The sequence below is a fragment of the Mustela nigripes genome, chromosome 18 (genome assembly GCF_022355385.1).
Source record: "Mustela nigripes isolate SB6536 chromosome 18, MUSNIG.SB6536, whole genome shotgun sequence".
NCBI classification, from domain to species: domain Eukaryota; kingdom Metazoa; phylum Chordata; class Mammalia; order Carnivora; family Mustelidae; genus Mustela; species Mustela nigripes.
The window spans coordinates 25,859,290-25,883,503 of NC_081574.1; the positions used below are offsets into that span (position 1 = coordinate 25,859,290).

At 38.7% G+C, this 24,214-nt stretch overlaps 1 long non-coding RNA gene and 1 pseudogene across 1 annotated transcript in view; both read left to right on the top strand.

Moving 5' to 3' along the window:
* Positions 1 to 15,014, top strand: part of LOC132006528 (uncharacterized) — a 47,228-nt gene extending 32,214 nt beyond the window's left edge. The window contains exons 3-4 of the long non-coding RNA XR_009401129.1: positions 6,223 to 6,355; positions 14,533 to 15,014. This is a non-coding gene — a long non-coding RNA (uncharacterized LOC132006528). The remainder of the gene's footprint in view (positions 1 to 6,222; positions 6,356 to 14,532) is intronic.
* Positions 15,015 to 17,273: 2,259 nt separating this feature from the next.
* Positions 17,274 to 24,019, top strand: LOC132006431 (COP9 signalosome complex subunit 3-like; annotated as a pseudogene).
* The last annotated feature ends 195 nt before the right edge of the window (positions 24,020 to 24,214 follow it).

A 24,214-nucleotide genomic window follows, 5' to 3' on the forward strand; every position in this document is an offset into this window, starting at 1 on the left:
AAAAAAAACAAAAAAACTTTCATTCTCTCATTAACACTAGATAATTGAGACAAAATATTTTGTGATTTGAACTTTTTGCATATTTTCTACAGTAAAATGGAGAAACTTTATCATGGCTTTATAGATAATAGATTCAAATTCTTTATCCAATCCAATATTCAGTGTTTTGGATGAGAGTCATAATAAAAATTCCCCAAAGTTGTAGTTTTACATGAAAACTTCTGGAAAACTTAGACTATTAACTGAATCTAATACCAACCAGATTAATCAATGATGAGTTTGTTAATGTGCCATGAGAATCTCCATTGAGATCGAACCTTACCACCTTCACTGGGTTTTCATATATTCCCCATAATACAATTTCATTTGGCTGAACATGTGACTATGTTTTACGGAAGCTCCAGTGCAATTGTTTTAGAGCTAATTCCTGCAAAGAAAAGAATCCTGTCACTAAGAACCCCCATTCTTCTATGTTAGGGAGACGTGAACTGTAAAACCTCCATGAGTTAACAGCTCAGTGGAGAGACGATATTTGCAATAGGAAAAAAGAAAAAAGAGTAAAGTAAGAAAGTGGCTATATATACAAGTTAAACTGAATGACGCAAATGAGACATCATTTTCCCCAGACATCAGTGGGGAAAAAAGTCATTGCAGTCACAAATCCTATGACTGGATATGCTGCTCTTTGACTTTATTGACTCATTCATTCAGTACTCACTGGTGACTGCTGTGTGCCAGGCACAGTGTTAGACTCTGAGAATATAGCACAGACTGGGTCCTCGTGGAGTTTGCAATGTAGTCGAGATCAGAAGAGAAACGATGTAGATGGGTAGTTGTGCAGCAACGCTAGGAAGGCCACGCTAGAGAAATGTCCAGCTTCCATGTGTTGGGGGGAGGGGGCCAGTGATCCCTTGGCAATATGGTGAAGGAAGTGCTGAGAATAAAAGATAAATAATTCATTAATTAAGGAAATATGACCTTTGGATAAATGCCCGGAAGTAGAATTGCTGGATCATAGGGTAGTTCTATTTTTAATTTTGTTAGGAAACACCATACTGTTTTCTGTAGTAACTGTACCAATTTACATTTGTACCAACAATGCATGAGGTCTCCCTTTTCTCTACCTCCTCACCACTTATTATTCCTTGTCTTTTTGATGAAAGTCATTCTAAAGATGACTTTCCCATTGTGGTTCTGATGTATATTTCCCTGATGATAAGTGATATCCAGAACCTTTTCATGTACCTGTTGTCCATTTGTATGTCTTCCTTGGAAAAAATGTGTATTCAAGTATTCTGTCCATTTTAATCAGACTTTTTGTTTGTTTTGCTGTTGAGTTGTATAAGGAAATGCAAATAGGATCTCAAAGAGATATCCGCACTTCCATTGCAGCATTATTATGATAACCAAGATATGGAAGCAACCTAAGTGTTCATTGATGGATGAATGGATAAAGAAGACATGGTATTCATACACAATAGAAGGCTGTTTGGCCATGAGAAAGGAGATCTGCCATTTGAGGAAACATGGATGAGCTTTAAGGACATTATGCTAAGGGAAATATCAGAGAGAAAGACTCATAGTATACAATTTCACTTATATGTAGAATCTAAAAAAACAGGGAGTAGTGTAGTGGTTTCTAGGGGCTAGGGAGTGGGGCGAATGAGAGATGCCTGTGAAAGAGTACAAAATTCCAGTTATAAGATGAAGATGTTCTGGGGACCTCATGTGCAGCATGGTGATTGTAAGGTTTTGCAGGCGAGGTAAACACAACACCAGGCAAGGTAGGCTAAAGGCAAGACTTATTAAAGGCACTCTCCCCCAAAGTTTCAGGGCTTGTCAGAAAGAGCTCCAGGAAAGTTGCACTGGGAGGAGGTGGGCACTCTCCAATGAGGTTCTGCAACTCAGAAAGGGGAGTCGAGGAAGTGGCACTGGGAGGGAGTTGGAGGGAGTCTCTTATTGGGCCAAGGCAGGACAGGGGCTCACATCCGTATATGGTAAGGTATTTGGTGATTAGAAGGTATGGGGTGAGGGTTCCTGATACTCCTGTTTCCTGCATAGGTTACCTGTGGAGACTTGACCTGGGCATACACCCTTTTGGCAGGAGAGTCAAGGGTTAACGAAGAGGGTGGAGGGAGCTGGAAGATGGCCACCCCTGCAGTTATTTCTATTGTTCCTCCTGCATTCCCGGAACTATGGACCCAACAGTGATCATAGTTAATAATATTCTATTATATACTTGAAACTTGCTAAGAGAGCAAGTCTTAAATGTTCTCATTACGGAGAGAACGATGTAGTTAATGTGATGTGGTAGAGATGTTAGTGAAGAGTATGGTGGTAATTTTGTAAAATATGAGATCAATACATTATACATCTTAAACTTACACATGATTTATGTTAATTATATCCCAGTAAAGCTGGGGAAAATATTTACTGAGCATCTCTCTGTATGAATTCTTACAGAGTTTTGTGTGTGTGTGTGTGTGTGTTTTTAAGATTTTATTTATTTATTTATTTTAAAGAGCATGACCCTGAGATCCTGACCTGAGCTGAAATCAAGAGTTGATAACTGACTGAGCCACCCAGGCACCCCAATTCTTACATAGTTTTAAAAATATATGCTGAATATTAGAACTGAATTAAGAGCTTTGGGAGTTTAAAAAAAGGTGGGGGGGGGCAGAATTTACTATGCTTTTGGAAAAGAGGATTTCAAGTGAAGACTCCACAAGGGAGAAAACTACTAAGCTGAGTACATTTTTTGGTAGAGAAATTAAAGACGATCATTAGAATAATAAGGACAGCAATGTAAAAGGGCATCCGTGTGGGGAACAGAGAAATTCCACCATGCCGAGACCAAAGGAGGCAGGAGTGAATGACAAGAAAGGGAGAAGAAGCAGAGGAGACCAGAAAATAGACTGGAGTCAGGTAACAGGCATTGTAGTCCAGCTTACGAGAGTGCCAAGTCAGCCTCCAAGAGCTTGATATGAAATCCATGAAAATGAATGATGTCTTCAAGGAAGAAAGTATACATTAAAAGTAGCAGAGCTAAGAGTAGAGAAAGACTAATCCACTTCCTTCCATAAATTTACTTAGGAAGGCCAGGAAGAATTGCCTACATTAAGTGCTAATTTTACTAGTCTTCACCTATGACACAAAAGATTATTGATGCACCATTAGCAGGCCCCGCTTTAGTGGTTTTCCCAGCAGTAGGGATGATTTTGCACTAAATGTCAAGACTGCCTTGTTATCACCTTTTCAAAAAGGCTGGGAGGTATTAACAGTTGTAGGCCAAGGTAGAGACACAGACAAAATTCGGAAGTGGGCAAATTGTTTTTTAGTTCCTACCAACTTTGCATATGGGAGAGGGATGAGGGGAGAGACAGAGAGAAGGGGGGAGAGAGGGGGAGAGATGCATGTTGAGAAGAGAAAGGGCACAAAACAACATTCCTTTGGATTACAAATCGGTATGCATTTCAAGGAAAATGGAACCTATTTCTAATTGAACTATTTATAACTCAGCAAAATTTGATTTGGCAAGAAATAGTGGAACACTAACTAAGTCCCTACACCTTTGTTTCGAAACCTCCTTAAATCTCTTTTCATTTGCTGTAAGAATTCATGACATGCCAGCTCAGAATCTTGAGAGCCTGGAGTTCTGTTCCTGGCAGTGGAATGACAAACTACATTCTACCACTCCTAATTGTAAGAAAGAGAAGATTCTTGCTAGATCATTCTGAATATAAAGCGATTATGCAGCAACGGTGATTTCTGAGACTACAAATGCACAACTGTGAGCAAATTTCATTCTTCTGAGATGTGCGTCAGAGGCAAACACGGAACATGGAAAGAGTTTGCTAAAATAACAATGAGCAAAACCCTGTAAAACAGCTACTTTGATTCTTTTAGACTGGCTGGCTGCCTAGGAGGTGACCTTGGGCAATTTCAGAAGCAAAGAAGAGATTTGAGCCAAAAGTGGGTGGAGGGGATGTGAAGAGAGAGGGCACATAGTTACACATTTCTCAGGAGAAATTGTGAACACTGTGTGACCAAGAACAGGTTGCAGGGTACTCATGTGTAATTTTAATATGCAGGAGTAGAACAATTGCTCATCATAATATATGTGACATCTCCCTTTAATTTTTACTATCCATTGATGATTTTTGTCATATAATATGATTTACACCCACATTAATGAATGTTGACAATCTATCCGTTCTAAGAATGAAAATAAAAATATTTTGGCCTATATTCATCCTTAAATGAATGTATTTAAAAGCTCTTGATATTCCCTAGATATTCATGTCAGGGACAACTGATCTTAATTCGTCTCTCTGAAGTCTTCTCAGAACATTCATTAAGAAAGGCAGGACTGCAGCATTCATACATCAAGGATTTTATGCATGACAAGTTTCTTGAAAAACACTTAAGGACTGCATGATTCTTGACAACATATACCACCAGGTGATTGCAATTTGCTTACATTAAAAAAAAAAAGTATGTGCTTTTGATTCAAATTTAAAATAATGTTAAAATCTTCAACTTGCCAAGACATAAAGTCAAAAATGTAGTCTGTAGGAAAAAGAAAAAGAAATCACTTTCAAATGCAGTGTTTTATCATTTCAGAAAAAAAAATCATATTCAATTTAATACAAATAAAAATATCTATGCTGTGTAGATAGTGCTGATTATTTCCATCATCTGGTCAATAGTAGAAAGAGAATTGTGATAGAAATGGATGGGAGTTGCAGTTTTCAGCAAATTTATAGTTCTGCTGCATTTTAGCAGATGAACTTTAAATAAGAGATTATGTTGCTTACTTGGAAGTTTTTAAAAATAGACTCATTAGAAATAATTCTGGGGCCTGCAGGCTCCATGCTACACCCAATGCTTCTTCCCACTGCACTGCTAGGACCCTAACTTAGGCTCCACTTACGTCTTAAGGGGGTACTGCAAATTCTCCCGTTCTGCTAACACATGGAACAGCCCTGGATTTCCTTTCCTCGCTTGCACACTTCCAGTCTGTTATGGGGTGAATTCCGTCCCCACCCCAGCCCCCTTACCCCCCCCCCACCCCCTACCCCCACGCAAAAGGCGCTGAAGTTCTAACCTGGGAATGTGACCCTCCCTATTTGGAAATAGAGCATTTAAGGCTGATTAAGTTAAGATGAGGCCATCGGGATGAGCGCTGATTACATATGATTTTGTCCTTATAGAGAGGGAAAATTTGGACATAGACTCAGAGGCAGGCAAACTGAACGTTACAGGAAGACTCAAGGAGCTATGAGCCCCCAGGAGAAAGACCTGAAACTGATTCTTCCCTAGTACTTTCAGTGAGAGTATCCTGATTTCAACTTCTAGTCTCCAGAACAATGACAGTAAACTTCCTCTATTAAAGCCATGTAATTTATGGTTCTCTGTTAGGGCAGCCCTGGTAAACCAGTGTAGTACCCCATTCATTCTATTCCACGGCCAGCACTTACTGTTTTTAAAACTCCACGTGACATTACCACTTCCTCGGTGATGACGTGGCTACATTTCCTCCTGCACCTAGAACGTGTCAGACATGGATTAGGTACTTCTAATCGCATGTTGAGAAAAAATGATAAATGACCAAATTAATTACCTACCAAGTTAAGAAAAATCACCTCATTCAAAACATTAAGAAAATACACCATCTGTCTTCAACCTGCTTTTCCAAACTTTTCCACATCTCGTACATTACAACCCAACTTGGCTTTTAGCTGTACTTTCAAAACACTGAATTTATGCATTTCACCTAAATATTTTCATGCTCTATGTGTCAGCCTCTGTGATGTTCATTTTGCACTGACTTTTTTAATCCCCTGCTAGCCTCTTCACATTTTAACTGGTCACAGCCTATGTATTTAAGGTCTGTTACCCCACCTACTCTGTGAGCCCCATTATAATTCCCCAACTCAGTGTTTGATCTGCTCTCTGAATCTTCAAGCACTTTGGTGACTAGTTTTAGGCCATTTATATTCTTCCTTGGGATGTGGATATCTGGCAAGTAGGTGTTTATCTATAATTAAATGATTAATGATTTGAGGGCTGGGACTGTGTTGAATCAAACGAGCATGTCACATAGTAGGAGCGAAAGTAACACACAGAGTAGATGCTCAGTACATACTTTGAATTAAATTATTATAAATTAATGAGACATATTTAAATGTGATACCAGGATGGTCTTTGCCGATTTTGCAGAAAAAAGGAAGAAGTGGCAACAGAAACAGAAGTTGCATGAGGTCAGCCCCTTGAGACCAGAAGTGGCAAGGAGAGGGATTGTCCCCTGAAGACTCTAGGAAGCAGCCCTGCCCCCCACCTTGATGGTGATCAGGTAAAGCTTGTTTCAGTATTATGGCCACTAAAATGATTGTACTATTATTTGTGTTGTTTTAAACCACTTGTGTTGTGGCAATTTGTTAATAACTGCAAGAGGAAATTAATACAGGACTGAAAGTGTTACTTCTGGATACACCAGTATTTCCCTGAGAAACGCTGTGGAGAAAAGAGCATTGTAATCAAATATACTGGCCATTGTGGCATATCACTCTTGGAGATTTGAAATTCACATCAGCATATTAGGCTCTGAGGAGACATAAAGAGTCTGTTTAACACAGCATTTAGCAAAAGCACTTGACCACATAACCACCCTCCCCCAGCACACACATACATAAACACACCTACAGACCACATACCACCTATTAACGTCCCAGAGAACACTTCTGGGAAATTCTAATGCAAGCTAATTAGATCATTAGGCAAGTGTTGCTCACGATGGCAGTACCACAGAGGTGTTTCCTTAGGATTCACTCAAATGGTACCATCTGATATAGAAACTTCTAGCTCCCAAAGTTAAGCTGATCTAGAGTCATGCCATATTCATTGTGAAGTTGCTACCAAAAAGTGACAAAGAGCACGTGATGATCTAAATAATGGAAGTATTTTAACATTCAAAACGTCAGTGCTTTTGATATTTAGGAATTTTAAAGTAGTCAGATTTTTAAATTGTCCCATTCTAGTGACGGCGTCAAGAACTCCTTCTTTGATTTAGCCACTTATTTCAGGATCTTCATTGGTACTCATAAAATTATTTATTTATTTATTTTAAAATTTATTTGACACAGAGAGAGAGATCACAAGTAGGCAGAGCAGCAGGCAGAGAGAGAGGGAGAAGCAGGCTCCCTGCTGAGAAGAGAGCGGGATTCAGGGCTCGATCCCAGGACCCTGGGATCATGACCTGAGCCAAAGATGGAGGCTTTAACCCACTGAGCCACCCAGGTGCCCCTCATAAAGTGATTTCTTACACAGATCCTTCTTTTGATTTTCTGGTACATAGTGGGCACAGACCAATGGATATTGGGAGCAATCTGGGCCACTAGCAAGGGAAATTAAATGCTCTAAATACATGTTTAACCTAAGCAGGTGTTTTGGTCACTTGCAGTAAGTTCTCCCTTTTTTTGTTTCCTAAAGTGGAATTTTCTGATTCTAAATCATCAAAAACCACATCATGAAAGCCGAATACTCTGGATCATGCAATGAGGTATTTTCCTGAAAGCTTGGTAGCAGAAGATGTGGTGTCTGAAATTCGTGGTTCTTATACCATATGATGGCTGACGAACTCATTTACTTTATTGAGCCCATATTTATTGATTGCCTAATACCTGCAAATTTTGAGAGTTACCGTAGTGAGGGAAAACAAAAACAAAATGCAAAACCCTTAGCCTTGCCTTCATGAATCTTACAGTGTAGGTGGTGGACAGACAGACATTAGTCTCAAATTTAAATAAATGTACTGGGTAAGCCACAGAATAGACTGTTAACTGGTAACTTAATTACAGCAGCTTTCATTCAAGTACAGCTTGTCTGTAGAAATCAGACCATAGTTGGGGCATCCTAGGATCATGCCTTGTGCCCAACACAATGGGCCGCCCACCTAGCAGGGTGGCCTCCTTTGTTCTCCTGCTCATGGCTATCACTCTCTCTCTCAAATAAATAAATGCAATATTAAGAAAAAAAGAAATCAAGTCATACTCAGAATCAAAGACAAGCAGCTTTCTTTCAAAGAAAGTTTATTGGTAGACCTAATCTTGCTTATTTCAAAACAAGGGAACTCCTCAAAGTTTATGTCATAAAACGTATCAGCTCTGCTCACATTTTTTCAGAACTTAAGTTTTAAAACAGTCCTTCACAAAAATAACAAAGCCCACAATAACACTTCTAGGTTATCACCAGAAAGCAAAATGCAGAACGTTGATCCCCACCACCTGGGGATCAAGGCAATAGCTAGGGTGCAAAATTTAAGGAGTTAACCAGAAAACTCAGTACTCAGGGGAAATTACTATAAGAGGATTAATATTTTTTAAGATTTTAGATTTATTCATTTGACACAGAGAGAGAGAGAAAGAGACAGGCAGAGTCAGAGGGAGAGGTAGGCTGCCTACTGAGCAGGCATCCCGACGTGGGGCTTGATCCCAAGACCCTGGGATCAGGACCTGACCCAAAGGCAGCTGCTTAACCAACTGAGTCACCCAGGCACCCCTATAAGAGGATCATTTTTGGTAAATGAGGACAAAAATACAGGATGAACAAGATATAAAACCTTGAAATAAAGCTGGAATCATTATCACAGATATTTGACTCAACACTACCCTTCTTCGGCTAATCTGCTATGCGGCTGTTGTCCGTTTGTCCATCCAGATTCAGTCCATTCAGATTCAAAGGCTTGGTACCTCAGGAAGCTATCTTTAGCTGGTCCCTCTTCCTCTCTGCCTTCTAATTAGGCTCAGCCAATGGAAATTTAGTGCAGACTAGCAGAGGACAAAGGAGTAATGAGGTTAGGGTATTTATTCCGTGCTTCCTTTCCTACTGGGTGGAGGCCATGGCTGTGCTCCCATACCAAAGGCCATAGCTCAGCCTCCCTCCCCTGCAGCTTGCTTACAGCCCGCTACCTCTGCTCCTTTGAGCCAGTGGTGATGGCTTTCTTTCTTTGTGAGGATGCTTCGACATCTCTCTTGGGTCCCCATAGCCTTATCTGCACCTCTGTAAATAGATTCCTTATTAAACTCTCCAACAAAATCCTGTTTAAATAGGCTAAATAGTTCCTGCTGGGACCCAACAGCCTGGTACCAAGCCAGGTCATCTGTATGCAGTGCCAAAATACAAACCATGACTAAACAGTATCTTAATTTACATTCTATGATTGAGAACTTAGTATGATTGGACCTTGTTCCAAAAGCAATGCCTTCGTATGATCCCTCAAGTATTGGCCTGGCTACTTTGCCCTCCCGGTCCAAATCTGGCAACTGGTTTGTTTCAGAGATGCTGAGCAGTTTTCCGTGTTTCTTAACGCTAGATAAAATACTTGCATAATTAATGCAGTTGAGAAAGTTTTGGAAATACATGTTGAACTCAGATGATATGAAATGTCCATTTCATCATGCAGGCATTCAATCAAAATTTCTCTTAATTACTGGGTCAACTTGAACAAAAGCTATTTGGTTGCTTTGGTTTTGTTTTGTTTTGTTCTGTTTTTAACCTGATTAGTTAATTAGATCTATGATATAATTGGAATGGGCCCTGGGCTGAAACGAACACAAAGGAAGGATTTGGATGACTACATCAGTTCTCATCTTGCAAACCATGTACTTTTCACATTACTACCAACAAAAACAGTACTCAAGACTGACATAAAATGTTTATTTGTTAGCATAATTCTTTCTCATGAGGATCATAAAATTTTGGTTAACTCAATTTTTTCATTGTCAGGTATGTGGCAGTAATTCAGACAATATTATACTAAATTTTCTCGTTTCTCAAATTTTAATGAATGTTTTAAGCTTTTAATTTTTAGGTATGCATGTATAATTGCCATTTTTGTAATAGTTTTATAATATTTTATTTTGTAATAGTCGAATGAGATATGAAAGGGAGTAATAGAAGGCAGATATTTATAAAAAATTATTTGTTTTCATCACGATATAAGGACGCTGCTATATAAATAGAGATTAGTAGAAAATCTATAATTTCTTGATTGTAGAATATGTAATATTCTACTTATTCATGTCCAACCACACTTCCCTTCCCTTCTCAGGTAATACAGGTCATAATGTATTTGTGTTTACATGGGGGTATGGGGGGCACATGACTTACTTATTGAAATCTTTCTTACATTCTGCCACTCTTTAAACTACTGGATGTTTCAGAGCTTCATGAAAGACACTAACATTACATTAACTTCTATGTATTTTGCAAATATCCTCTATAAAATCAAATTTTCAGGGCCTTTGAATTTGGTCAGAATTTTATTTACTCACATCATTTATTATTGCTAGAATTTGGCAAGGTTCTAATATAAACCCGAGTACTGAGCCTCCAAAAGTATTCAAACAACTCAAATTCCACAGATTCTTCTCAAATAAAATAAGTCAGAGGGCACAGGAAAAAATGGAACAAATTAGGTTTTTCCTGTTGAGATGGATCAGGATGCAATGAAATCAGTCGAGTTCTGGCAACCACAGAAGCACTGTACAAAAGACAAACAGTTTCTCCCTGTGTGTGTGTGTGTGTGTGTGTGTGTGTGTGTGTGTGTCTGTGTGTGTTCCTGAGCTTCTCATCTGAAAAAGCAAAGGAGTTTAATTAAATGTGGATTGAGACTCCCAGCCACCATATCAGCCCTGCTCGATGATAGATGGAAGTAGTTTTGTTGCTCAGGACTACTCACTTAATTCAATCGTGGTTTTTGGCTGCCAGAAATAAAATAAATAAATAAATCCCCGCACTTAACATTTACTTGACGCCTTGCTTTTTTAAGGATTGAGGTGGCAAGCCAGGTGAAGGAAAACATGGCTAAGTACGTCTTGGTTGCGAGGGCTCCATCTCTTCTGGGCCCCCTCTCCAGCCCCCTCCCCGAGCAATTACCCAACACATCCCCACACACAGCCCCCCTCCCCATATCAGTGTAATAGAGTCTCTCAGGGCCATCACTTCACTGCCCAGATATTTTAAATGTAAATTAGAACACCTTCTGAAATGGATTGAAAAGAAAATTCATAAGATCAATTTCACAGGCCAGAGGAGAGCAAACTAATAATATGGATACTCAAACAATAGAGCACATAAAATAGCAAGGATATCAGGCAATTTGCCCCAAAATTACATATTCCAGGTGACCTAAATCCATTTGCATAAGCCGCCCGTGCTACTGTTGTAGTGTTTTGTTTTTCCCTCAGGTGGTTTTAGGGCTCTGGCAAAATTCAACCTGCACAGTTTATGAAAGGCTTCTGCTGGGTGTCTTCATTTAAAAACTGCATTGGCAGAACAGGTGTAATGGTAATCGCCTCAACATCATGTACTTATCGCAATTATTATCAGATGCTGGAGATCAGAGTCTCCAGGCTCCATGGCCAGATTTCCCAGTGTGCTTCTGGAGGGAATGCAAGATGCATAATTAGAATGGCCAGGGTACAAATACCTTGTTTCATTTTCTTGTTTTGTTTTATTTTGATTTTTTAATCTCCTCTGATCATTTTGTGCTTTTTATCTTCTCTGTTATTCCCAGGAACATCCATTTTTAGAATTAGGTATAAGGCAGAGATCTTAGTGACTCTGTGCATGTACTTTGGAGTTGGATGCATCTGGGTTTGAATCCGGACAGTGTCATCTGCCTGTCTTATGTTTGGGCAAGTGACTTAACACCAGTAAGCCTTTCTCATCTGTAAATGAAAATGGTGCCTAATCCACGGGGCTGTTGTGAGGATTAAATAGCATCATCCTAATAGCCTAGCAAACTGCCTGGTGCTGCCAAACTGGTGTTTTATAAGTAACTTCAAAGTGTATTTTTCTGCCTGCATCACTCCTTTTCTTCTAGTCAGCTCAACACACCATTCATTTTTCTCTTTTGCTTTTCCATCTGCCTCTTGCCAGCCATGGGACCCAGAAGCACTAAAATTCCACATCTCCTCAGTCTTCCTTGCCAATGTCAGCTTCCATCAGTGCCACCCACCAACTCTGCCATCCAGACCCGCTGAATTGCCCCTAGTCTACCCCCACTGAGGGCCTCTCCTGGATCTTCGCCTTGCACGCACTCTCTCCTCACTGTGTGAACAAACCTCAGTTCACTTCTTAGGACTCCACTCAAGGGTCGCCTCCTCATCTCCACACTCGGCCCCTTCTTTCTTTGTATCCCCATTTACCCTGACAGCACTGATCTCCTTTATTGTAAGTGATTGTCTATGTACACAAGTACGTAGAGTCTTTCACCAGATGACACTGACTGGAGATTAACCAGAAGCATCTCTGGATTTTTGTTCGTGTCATTTTCCTGCTCTTGTCCTAATATGCTGACAGTCATACCACAGGGGTTCAATCCAGTTTTGTTGAGTAGTGGTCTGGGCACCTCTGACACAGAAGTGAGCAACAGTCGTATCACTCAGTGAAACTCAAAGTTGCACAGCGTGGTAACCGTCATTAATAATACTGTATTGTGTTTCTGAAAGTTGCAGAAATTAGATCTCAAAAATTCTCATCATAGGAAGAGTTGTAACATGTGTAGTGATGGATTTTTACTAGGCTTATTGTGATGATTGTTTTGCAAAATATACGTATATTAATCTTTATGGTGTACACCTGAAACTAAAATAATATTACATGTCCATTATATCTCAATAAAAAATAAAAACATTGTTTGCCAACCCCCACAATTCACCATATATTCACACACCATGCATCTATAAGACAGCCCTTGTCCTCTAGATACTGAACATCTCTGAGAAGAGATGAATGTGTAAACGGCTAATTGTCATGTAATGTGCAGTAGAAGGGGCCATGGGCAGTCAGAGGAGAAGCATTTATTTAAATATGAAAAAGTTTAAAAAGGGATTTTGAAAGAGTTGAAACCTGTGCTTCTAAAGAATATCTCTAAAGCATTATCAACATCATTTATTGTTATCATTTATTTTCAGATTTTACAAGGACAGCAAATTCTAAACATGTGACCTATGTGAATTTCTATGAACTTAATATTCTGGTTAACATAAGCAACTATATAGAGAGGTTATTAGTCTTGTGCAATAATTTCAAATTATTCATATTAACATATTCTTAGCACTAAAATTAAATTAACCATAATTGCATCTTTGATGATTCAGAAGGCATGTTAGAATACTGCAGTGACTCAAGGTCAGTGTGAAATTTGTTCCTACTGCATGAAGCAAATGGTTATTTGAACATTGTTTGAAGTAAGTGTAAGTACACATTTGCTGAAACATTTAGAATTTTACCACTCAATATGTAGGACTACATAGTTGATATTCAAAAGGCCGTTAACTGTCCTAAATAACATAATACATATTCTTATTCCCTCTCTTCGTTCCTCTTCTCCAAATCTAAGAATACAGCTCTGGGGCATCTGGGTGGCTTAGTTGGTTAAGTGTCCAACTCTTGGTTTCGGCTCAGGTCATGATCTTATGGTCATGAGATCAAGCCCCATGTGGGGCTCTGCACTGAGCTGAGCGTAGAGCCTGATTGGGATTCATTCTTTCCTCTCCCTCTGACCCTCCCTCCTTGCTCATGCATTCGCACGCACTCTCTCTCTCTCTCAATCACTCTCTCAAAAATAATTAATTAATTAACTAACTAATTAATTAATTTTTAAAAAGAATACTGCCCTATAGGACAGGTATGTGGACATGAGGAATTTATGCAAAATTAGAGAAATGGCCATTTTATTAGGGTTCATCAATATCTTTTAAAATTTTTGTTTAATTGGCACAGAAGTAGTGACTGAAAGATTTCAAAGTAGCCACTAGGTTCATGTGTCAGCTGGAGTGAACCTCCATTATGAACTGCTCTTCAGTCCTTTTTAATGTAACTCTTGATGGGTTCTGTGAGAACTCTTTCACATCAAAATGTCATTCATTTTCAGAGAAGACAATTCCCAACCATTCTTCTTAGTATTTTTTTCCTGACTACTTAATCCATTCAACAAATTTTAACAAATTATCTTATCTTGCAACTTATACTTTGTCCTAAAAATTTTGAAATTATACAGAAATTCTTAGGCTAGAACCCCATTACCAATATCTGTAAGACTGTCTAGAGTCCACAAGTTATGAAATAAAGAATTGAAAAACAGCAGTAACGATGGCTTTTATAGCTTCTGATGTATGGTTTATGGATCCTATGTATTTTATTTTGGGATACACGTATTGGCCATAGGTATTATGGGTAGATAATTCACCAAAATGAGAGTGAGGCCTATGAAAAATAAGCTAGTTACAGATCACCATAAAAAGTTAACTAATATCTACCTTGCTGCTTTTCACGTGCGCTGCACGGGACTGGCGTTGCTATGTCTTCCTGCTGGACAAGAATGTGGACATCCTCATGAGCTTGTTTCAGGATTCATCAGAAATAGGGATTATACATATGATTACACTGCAAATGAAAATATTGAGTGTCACACAAAATAGAGTTATTTCACTGCATTAACGTCTCCCCTCCTAAAAACCACAGCAGCACCAACAGCATGAGCACAAACAAGCAGAGGACACCAGAGGCTGCGGCTTTGTTTCTGGGACTCCTGGTGGACGTGGGTATCTGAGGGCATCTATGGTTCCTCCATTACAGCTAAATCTTCCAAAAGCAGCAGTGGATGGAAAGAAGTTTTAACTCTGAGTAAATACAAAAAGGACTCTTCTGAAAACGTTCCTTCTACTACACGCCGTAGCCGGGCGAAGATAGCGGTGCTTTTTTTATTCTCTCATTCTCATAAAAACCTAGACAATAATTGGACAATTCACGGGGATAAACTTGGATTCTCCCTTTCTATCTTAATCTACTTCGTGAGAGGAAAGAGGAAGAAAAATGCTCTCCTTCTATTGTATTTATGTTTTGTATTGCTGTTATCCAATAAGATAAAAATAATTCAAGTTTTGTAAAAATTTTTTATAGGCATTGTCCTATGGTTTAAAAATAAAAATGACATAAAAATAATATAATAGAAAATAAACAGGTTTTTGAGTTACTTTTGTATCCTTTTTTAGTAAAAGACTGAATACTACAAAGATCTTTCTACACTTTTTTTTTTTTCGCTTATAATGTATCCTGGAAATTTCTTTCACAGCAAAATAAAAAAAGTTTGCATTCTTCTTTACATGAATATTGTAGAAGTATCACTGTTTATGCATTAATTACTTTTTAAAGTGAGGAAAATGCAAGCTATAAATTTCATCCTCTTCTTTAAAAATATAAGCTTTCAGTTAATATTTTAGACCAAAGGCAAAAGAAGAGTTGAAATCCAGTGCTTTAAGGTCTTCAATGAATGTTACAGCCACAAATCAATAGATGATAGTTTCATGTTCATATTGCAAAATATTACTGGTTCTGAACAAACAAGGTAAGTATGAACTCTATAAAACTATATATAGTTTATGCATCAGTATAATAGCTGCTGTCTCTAAATACAAAGATCATTCAAATGGCCACAAAACAATTCTTTAAAGATTTACTGAGATTATACTTTGCCTATAATATTATTTTCAATGGCTTGGCATGTATGTTAAGAGTTGATTCTTCCTTTTAAGTAAATAAACTTCTTGCCCTTTATTCCCTGTCTCTTGTAAAAATAGGACAGAGCTGATGGTGTTGGGAATTTGCAAATGAGTTTAGTCTATTGTAGCAATGAATACTTGTTCTCGCTATTTTTAAAGCTATACTATGTGATTTTCATGTTATTCTTTTGGATTACTGAATCACTAGTTCTCTCTGTTGAGTAAGTGAGTTAAAACCAGGAATATCCACATAATTCTCACATAATTAATGATATCCATCCAGAAATAGAGAAATGCAAATGAGAAAAGGACCTTCTGGAGCTGGAGTCATTTTACAGATAATTCAAGCAAGTGCAGAGAAATTAAGTAAAGTTGTCCGTGATTATATAGCTGAGCTAGGATTTGATTTCAAGAAAGTTAATTCTGACTGGTCCTCTTGGTCCTAAGAGACACTGCTTTATCAATAAATAATCATGTGTACACAGCATATTATGTGCAGAAAGAGATGAAGAAAAGAATAGGATCTCTTTTTCTAAGGATAGAAGTACAAACTGAAAGTGTCAAACTTAGCAGTAAGTTAACTTTAATGCACAGTAAATACTTTTGCAAAAATAATGCAAAATAAAAACTTTTACATTTTCTTTTTTAAGATTTATTTATTTATTTATTTGGCAGACAGAAATCACAAGTAGGTGGAGAGGCAGGCAGAAAGAGATAGAGGAGGAAGCCTGGCTTCATGACCTGAGTAGAAAGCAGAGGCTTTAACCCACTGAGCCACCCAGGTACCCCTACTTTTACATTTTCAAGGCATTTGAAAAGTGAATTAATTATCAAGTTCCTGGCAATTGTTGTTATAAGTGCAGTGTAGAGTTTGGCTTGTTCTAAGGGCAAGGTCAAGTCCTGTGTGTTTTCTGAGTGGTTTCAGAGTAGGTAGAGCTATAGAAAGAGCTAGATGGCCCAGTCAGGTGTTTTTGTTCTTTGGATCTGGTAACTGAAAAGCTACTTAGTTATTGTTCCAAAGGTAATCATTTCTGGAAGGAGAAGGCATAATAGGTTCAGACAGGAAGTTATCTAATAATTATTTAGCACCTGCTATATGCTATGAACTATTCTATATTCTAAGAATATAGGGGTTCTATCTTCCTGGGGGGAAGGACATACTTTTATTGTATACTAGAAAGTTATAGGTGCCTTAAAAGGGATGACAAAGAGTGAATGAGGTTGTCATTTGAAGCAGGTGGTCAGGGAAGGTGTTAGTGGCTGAACTGTATCTCCTCCCAAATGCATTAAAGTCCTAACCCCAACACTTCCAATGTGACTTTATTTCGATATAGAGTCCTTACAGATTTAATTAAGTTAAAATAAGGATGTTAGGGTGGACCCTAATCTGATTTATTAAAAGGGGAAATGTGGTTACAGAGATACAGGGAATACGATGTGAAGATACAAGGAAACACTCTACGAACAGGAAGATGGCCATCCCTACACTGAGGAGAGGGGCCCGAAACAAAAATCTTCCTTCTCGGCTCTCAGAAAGAACCACCCTGGTGACACTTTGATTTGGGACTTCTAGCCTCCAGAACAGCAAGACAATCAATTCCTACTGTTTGAGCCATACGTTTTGTGATACTTTGCTTTGGCAGCTCTAGCAAACCAACTCAGAAAGTCTCACTGGGAAGGCAGCGTGTGAGAGAAGACTTGAAGATGATGAGAAAGTTGGCTCTGAAGCTATTTGCGGAAACTGTTCCAGCAGAGAGCAAAGAACTCAGGCCAGAAGCTTGGTAGGTGTGTCGGCAGACCAGCAGGAGGCTGGTGTGGCTGGAGCGCCGGAGCCGATGGGTGAGCAGATAGGGCTGGGGTCAGAGAGGGGGAGGGCTGAGGAGAGGCACAGAGGCTGTAATGCCTTACAAGCCATCGTCAGGATTTTAGCTTTTACTCTGAGCAAGGTACGAAGCTATTGGAGGGTTTTGAGTGGAGGAAGGATATGGTTTTACTTAACAAGATCATTTTGCTGCAGTGTTGAACCCAAACCCTGTCCACAGTGCTGGGGCAGATAGAAGCTGGGAGACCATGGGGCTGGTGTCTGCCATACTGGTGGAGAGATGGTGGTGGTGGTTTGCACCAGGTTAATGAGCATGAGAAATGGTTGCATGGGAGATCTCTTTAGAAGGTAGAACAAACTGGATTGTCTGATGGTTGCATAAGGAATGCTGAAAAAGAAAGAAGTCAAGAATAACTTGACTTGTCACTGGTGACATTGAGAAGAGTGGCAAAGAAAACAGACTTGAGTGAATTGAAGAGAGAATAAGAAAAGAAGGATCTGATACAATGAACACAAACATTTTCAAAGCAGTTTTCTCTGAAGATGAGCAAGGACATGGAAGAACTAGACAAAGGGTGAAGTGGGCTAAGAGATATTTGGGGGGAAGAATGAAAGTATGTTTGCATAGTGATGGAAATAATCCAATAAAGGGGGAAGCTGCTGAAGCTGGTGCTACGGTAAAGTGCAGAGGGAAGAGATGAGGGAGCATTGACCTTGAACAAAGGAGAAGGCTGGAATGTAAGACTTAGAAGGGCTGTAGGAGGAGCAGTGTTTGCAGGGAGAGCCAAAATTCGCTAGATTTGCAGAGCAAATGCACTTTTCTCCCAGCTCCCTTTAGAATAGTCTCAAAAAATAATTTTAAACTGGCCTCACTGGGGTCACATGTCTGCCCCTGGCCATTATGTCCAAGGGGGTAAGGTACTGAAATTGGCAATATTTACTAGCACTCCATTTCCCTTGAAAGACTTAACCATTAAAAGGAAAAGGAAAAGAGTGAAATTAAAGCAGGCAAAGTAACAGAACACAAAAGAACTTTTTAAAGAAAATATTTAAAATGATGTCGTCTGCAATACTATAATGACCATAAGCATACTGTGTGTTTCAAACTGGGAACAATGCATCATTATGTTGCTGGGGAGTTTGGGGACAGGAAAGAAAGAAGCGAGCCAACATACCCAAAACAGTAAAAACCCTGAATATAAAATTCATAAATCCTAAGTGTTCCTTGACTTTCTTTTCTTATTCCTTTCTCATTGACACACTGCTATACTCTCTCACTTTTAAATTGGTGGAGTTCATCACTGTAGACATTCTTTGAAAGGTGGCTACTTTTAGATTATGGAAGCAGTAGTTCAGAGGAAGTACTTTTATAAAGTAGGCAGTTGTAGCTTGTTTCAAATCTGTATCACTTAAGTGAAGCAGAGAGTTGAACAGAATTACTTGGTGGATATTTTGAAAAGAAAAATTGGTGGGTCAGGTTAGGTTATTATCGACCTCCCCAAAGACTGGGGTTCTGATTCCGACGCATAATTATTCAACTTCCCAGTTCACTTGAATATATATACTCTGCTTTAGTGATCAGCTTCTGGATAAGAGAGGGGCAAATTGGAAGAGATAGAAAATCAAAGTGAATGTCAATTAATGCAATTCACAATTCAAACACCTAGAGTGAAACCATACCAAGATGGGAAAGAAGAAATTTAACAAAGGATTCTAGCTCCTTGACCTGGTACAGAAATCTCAGTATTTATCAGTTGCAAGGAGTTATACTACAGAAATCCCTTGACATATTTTTAAATGCCCTTTCAGCAGAAGCCTTAAATTTGAGTATGGTCTTGGTTCTCATCTAACTACCTGGTTAAATTGTACCAAGCCACTTACCATCTTTAAGCCTTGGTGAATAAATTTCAAAGATCGTAAACTGATGTGAAACATTAATCACTGCTTATCAAGATACTCGACCATATACAGTAATAGCAATATGATATGTGCCTTATATGCATGTATATCATATGCATACATATCTATTCTATATATATTACATATATATGATATGAACTGGGGATGATTTATTTTATTTCGGGTCTATGTTTTGCTGATAAACTGCAGAGATTTTAAGCATTATGCGTAAACCTTCATGTTTCTTCACTCATATCTTTGCCCAGTTGTTTTGAGGGTCACATGCAATTTTATATAGTTTCTGCCCCATGTGGGCACCTAAAACTACAAATTATTAATGCAATTATTTTTATCTGTCTTCACATTCCTTGGCTTTAAATATTGTTATCACACCATATTTGAATATTTGAAGATTCATTATTATCTCCACCTTCCATTTCTTATTTTTAGTTCCGAAATCAAAAGAGGCATGATACCAAATATTTCTATTATTGTGTATCATTATCCCTTTACTTCTAACACTGGATGCAACAGAGGTTGAGCTTATTGGGAAAAAATGTGACTCAGATGTAGAAATGAGTCATATCAAGTACTTCCCAGAAACATGTGCTGTGAGAATGATGGGTTACTCTTCCTCAGCAATAGATCACTGGGCCTGAGGGAGATTGCTCTTATAACATCAGTGATTTTTCTAAGTAGATCAGGATCTCCTGTCAGTTGTGAAAGAGACCATCTTTAACTTTGCTTACCATCACGTCTGGCAGAAAATTGTGGAAGAACTTGGTGATCTCATTTTAGGTTCCTTTAAAAGTTAGAGAAATTGGATCGGTAAACAACTGCCAAGCTCATGACTACTTTTTTAAAAAGATTTTATTTACTTATTTTATAAACAGATCACAAGTAGGCAAAGAGGCAGGCAGAGAGAGGGGGGGAGGGAGGCTCCCCACTGAGCAGGGAGCCCTGCATTGAACTCGATCCCAGCACCCTGGGATCACAACCTGACCTGAAGGCATGTGCTTAACTGACGAAGCCACCCAGGAGCCCGTTCTGATACAATTTCAGTACAACAGTATATGTTCACACATTAATTTCCATTGCATTTTTATGTAACTTTTTTTTTTAAGATTTTATTTGTTTATTTGACAGACAGAGATCACAAATAGGCAGAGAGGCAGGCAGAGAGAGAGAGAGGAGGAAGCAGGCCTCCAGCGGAGCAGAGAGCTCCATGCGGGGCTCCATCCCAGGACCTGGGATCATGACCTGAGCCGAAGGCAGAGGCTTTAACCCACTGAGCCACTCAGGCGCCCCTATGTAACTTTTTATCATCCTCATTGTTCTATAATTGACACAATTAAATTAACCATTTGAAATTTACAATTCAATGGTGTTTAGTATATTGACATAGCTGTACAGGTATCACCACAATCTAACTTTGGAATATTTTTATTAACTCCAAAATAAAGCCATATCCATTAACATTCACTTCATAATCCTTCATCCCTCCCATCCCCCTGCCCTGGGCACTAGGCTCATATACTTTCTGTCTTTATAGATTCACCTATTCTGAATATATTTTTATAAGTGGAATCCTGGAGGGGGGACAGGGTAGCTCAGTCATTTATGCATCTGACTCTTGATTTCAGCTCAGGTCATGCTCTCAGGGTCCTGGGATCAAGCCCCACTTTGGGCTCTGTGCTCGATGTGGCGTATACTCGTCCCTCTCCCTCTGCTTGTGCTCTCTCAAAAACAAACAAACAAACAAACAATATCATTTAAAAAATAGAATCATGGAATATGTGGCTCTTTGAAACAGGATCCTTTCACTTACCATAATGTTTTCAAGGTCCATCTGTATTGTAGCATGTATTGGTAACTTGCTCCTTTTTATTTTCAAATAGCACTCTATTAGATAGGTATACCACACCTTATTTATCTATTCTTTAGTTAAAGGGCATGCATGATACTTCCATTTTTTTCTATTTTGGATGATGCTACTCTGAATATTCATGTACAAATTTTTGTGTGGACATATATTTTATTTATCTTATGTATACACGTAGAATGGAAATGCTAGGTCTTATGGTCACTACTTAACATTTGGGGGAACTACCAAAATATTTCCAAAGTGGCTGTGCCATTTTATATTCTTACCAGCAATCAATGAGGATTAAACTTCTCCACATCACTGTCAATACTCATTACTGTGTATCTCTTTGATAACCATCCTAATGGCTGTGAATTAGTATCTCATGCAGTTTTAAGATACATTTTCCTAATAATTACTGATGTTAAACTATCCTTTATGTGTTTGTTGTCCATCCGTATACCTTCTTTGGAGGTATATCTACTCAAGTTCTTTGCCCATTTTTAAATAAGGGATCTTTATATATTGTAGATGTATAAAAGTCCATTATCAGATATGTAATTTTCAAATACTTTCTCTTATTCTCTAGGTTGTTTTTCAGTTTTCTTGTTGGTAGCATAAGGTTTTTAATTTTAATATAGTCTAATTTATCTTTTTTATTGCTCTTGCTTGTGCTTTGGGTTTTGTATCTAAGAAACCACTGTCTAAATCAAGGCACAGAGGTTTGCATCTGTTTTCCTCTAAACCTTTTATACTTGTGCTCTTATATTTAAGTCTGTAATGTATTTTGAGTGGATTTTTGTGAATAATGTGCAGTAGAAGGTCCAAATGTATTTTTGTGCATGTAGATATTCAGTTGTCTGAAGACTATTTGTTAAAATTTATTTTTTACCCATTGATTGGTCTTCACACCCTTGTCAGAAGTCAATAGACTATAAATGTATGGGTTATTTCTTAACTCTCAGTTGTATTCGTTGATCCATAAATTTATTTTACACCAGGATTACTGTAGCTTTATAGTAACATTTGAATTCAGGACTTGTTCTTGTTTTTAAAGGTTATTTTGGCTTCCAGGATCCCTTGCATTTCCATATAGATTTTTGAATTAGCCTTTCAGTTTCTACAGGGAGTCTGGAGGCCCTCTCGTGATTCACTGTGTCCCTTCTGCCCCGCTCTTCCTGCCCAAGCTGCCTCTGCCACTTGGACTACTCTGGGGAAAACATGGTGTCTGCCATCAATTTGTGAACAGTGTTAGCTCTCAGCTCAAAAGCAAATGATTTAACTTTATGAACCAATCAACAAGAATAAGGAACTTTTTGCAACTTATCTTACGTGGGCACTATGTCTGGATGTCTTAGAACATTTCTTGGGTGTCCTTGCCCTTGTGTTTGCAAAGTTTCCTATGCCCAGTCTTCCTGGTTTCCATATATGATTCTTTTTTTTTTTTTTAATTCTTTTCCCACATATGATTCTTAAAGGTATAGCTTTTCATTAGTACTTGTAATGGGGAGTATATTCAATATGCAACAAATAATTTCACTGGGCTTTGCTGTCAGTTAACAAATGCACTTGTGAAAGCAAATAGCCCTTGGGAGGAATTGGCATCTTACAGTAGCAATAGATAAGCTTCAGATGAATACAAACTAACTAACTTCAATACATGCTGATCTTTGCCAGCTTTACTTGCGGCAAGCAGCAAAATGCTTTAAGTGTGCCCTTCCATATCTAACATAGATATGATGGGTAACTGTAAAGAGAATAGAAATCTACTAATCATGGTTTTTGCTATCTGTATTTTATGATGTTTTGACAATTTAGGGAGCCCTGTGGACCTGGGGAGGGGTTAGCTAATTCCTAGAGACAGCTAACAACTTGCCTGTGAGCATGCATCTGATATGCAAACCAGTCAATCCCTCCAGCTATTCCTCTGTCTCATTTTCAGACTCCAGCAGTCAGGAACATTATCTCCCTGACTTAAATCACCCTAGATCTAGGTACAGGACAACTAGGGATCACTACTATAATCTGAAGCCTACCAAAATTAGTCAAACTATCCATTCCTAAATTTGCTTAGTTTGCTTGATTTACCTTGCCTGTTTCTTCCTTCAAAAACCAGAATAAAGTCTTTGAGCCATGCTTTCCCCTTGCTCCTTCTGCCCCCTGACTGATCCTGCTGCTTCCCACTGCGGCACTGTGTGGAGGGGTGTGTCTCCTCCTCTTGGGAACTACTTAGCAACAGTATTGACTTTTTTTTTTTCTTTAAGATTTTATTTATTTATTTGAGAGAAAGAGAGAGAACGAGCAGGGGGTAGGATCAGAGAGATAGAGAGAGGAGGAGGAGACTCCCCGCTAAACAGGAAGTCCGATGTGGGGCTCGATCCCAGAACCCTGACCCTGGGATCATGACCTGAGCTGAAGGCAGAAGCTTTAACCGATTGAGCCACTCAGTGCCTACAACGGTATCTTCAATGGCAATTATCCCCTGATCTGTTGGCCTTTTTATATCTGAAAAAAAAGAACTCCCCCAAAATAAAAAAAACTCAAGTGCATTTTAGAATAGCACGCAAAGCCCTTTTTACTATACTGTTACATGGAGGGTAATTCACATAGGCTAACAAGCACTCTTCTTCCCCAAACAGGCTAACCCCACCCCTGCCATAGTGATCAGTCATGACGTGTTGAAGTCATGTAAAAAATGTATTCTAGCTTCTCTGATACTACTTGGCTGAGTACAGTAGCTACCAAAACATATATCTCAGATTATGGCTAGATTCATTAAGTCCCTTAGCAATGTTTACCATGAGTTAGCACAATTGTATTCAACCAATTAACCTTGCAGAACTTTGAAACCTGATAAACAATTAAAGTGAAATTTTTACTTAAGTTAATTAACATCATAGGACTGGAGAAAGAAAACTTGTCATCTCTTTAAAAGAATATTGAGAGGTGCCTGGGTGGCTCAGTCGTTAATCATCCCCCTTCAGCTCAGGCCCTGATCCCAGGGTCTTGGGATCGAGCCCCGCATGGGGCTCCCTGCTCGGCAGGAAGCTTGCTTCTCCC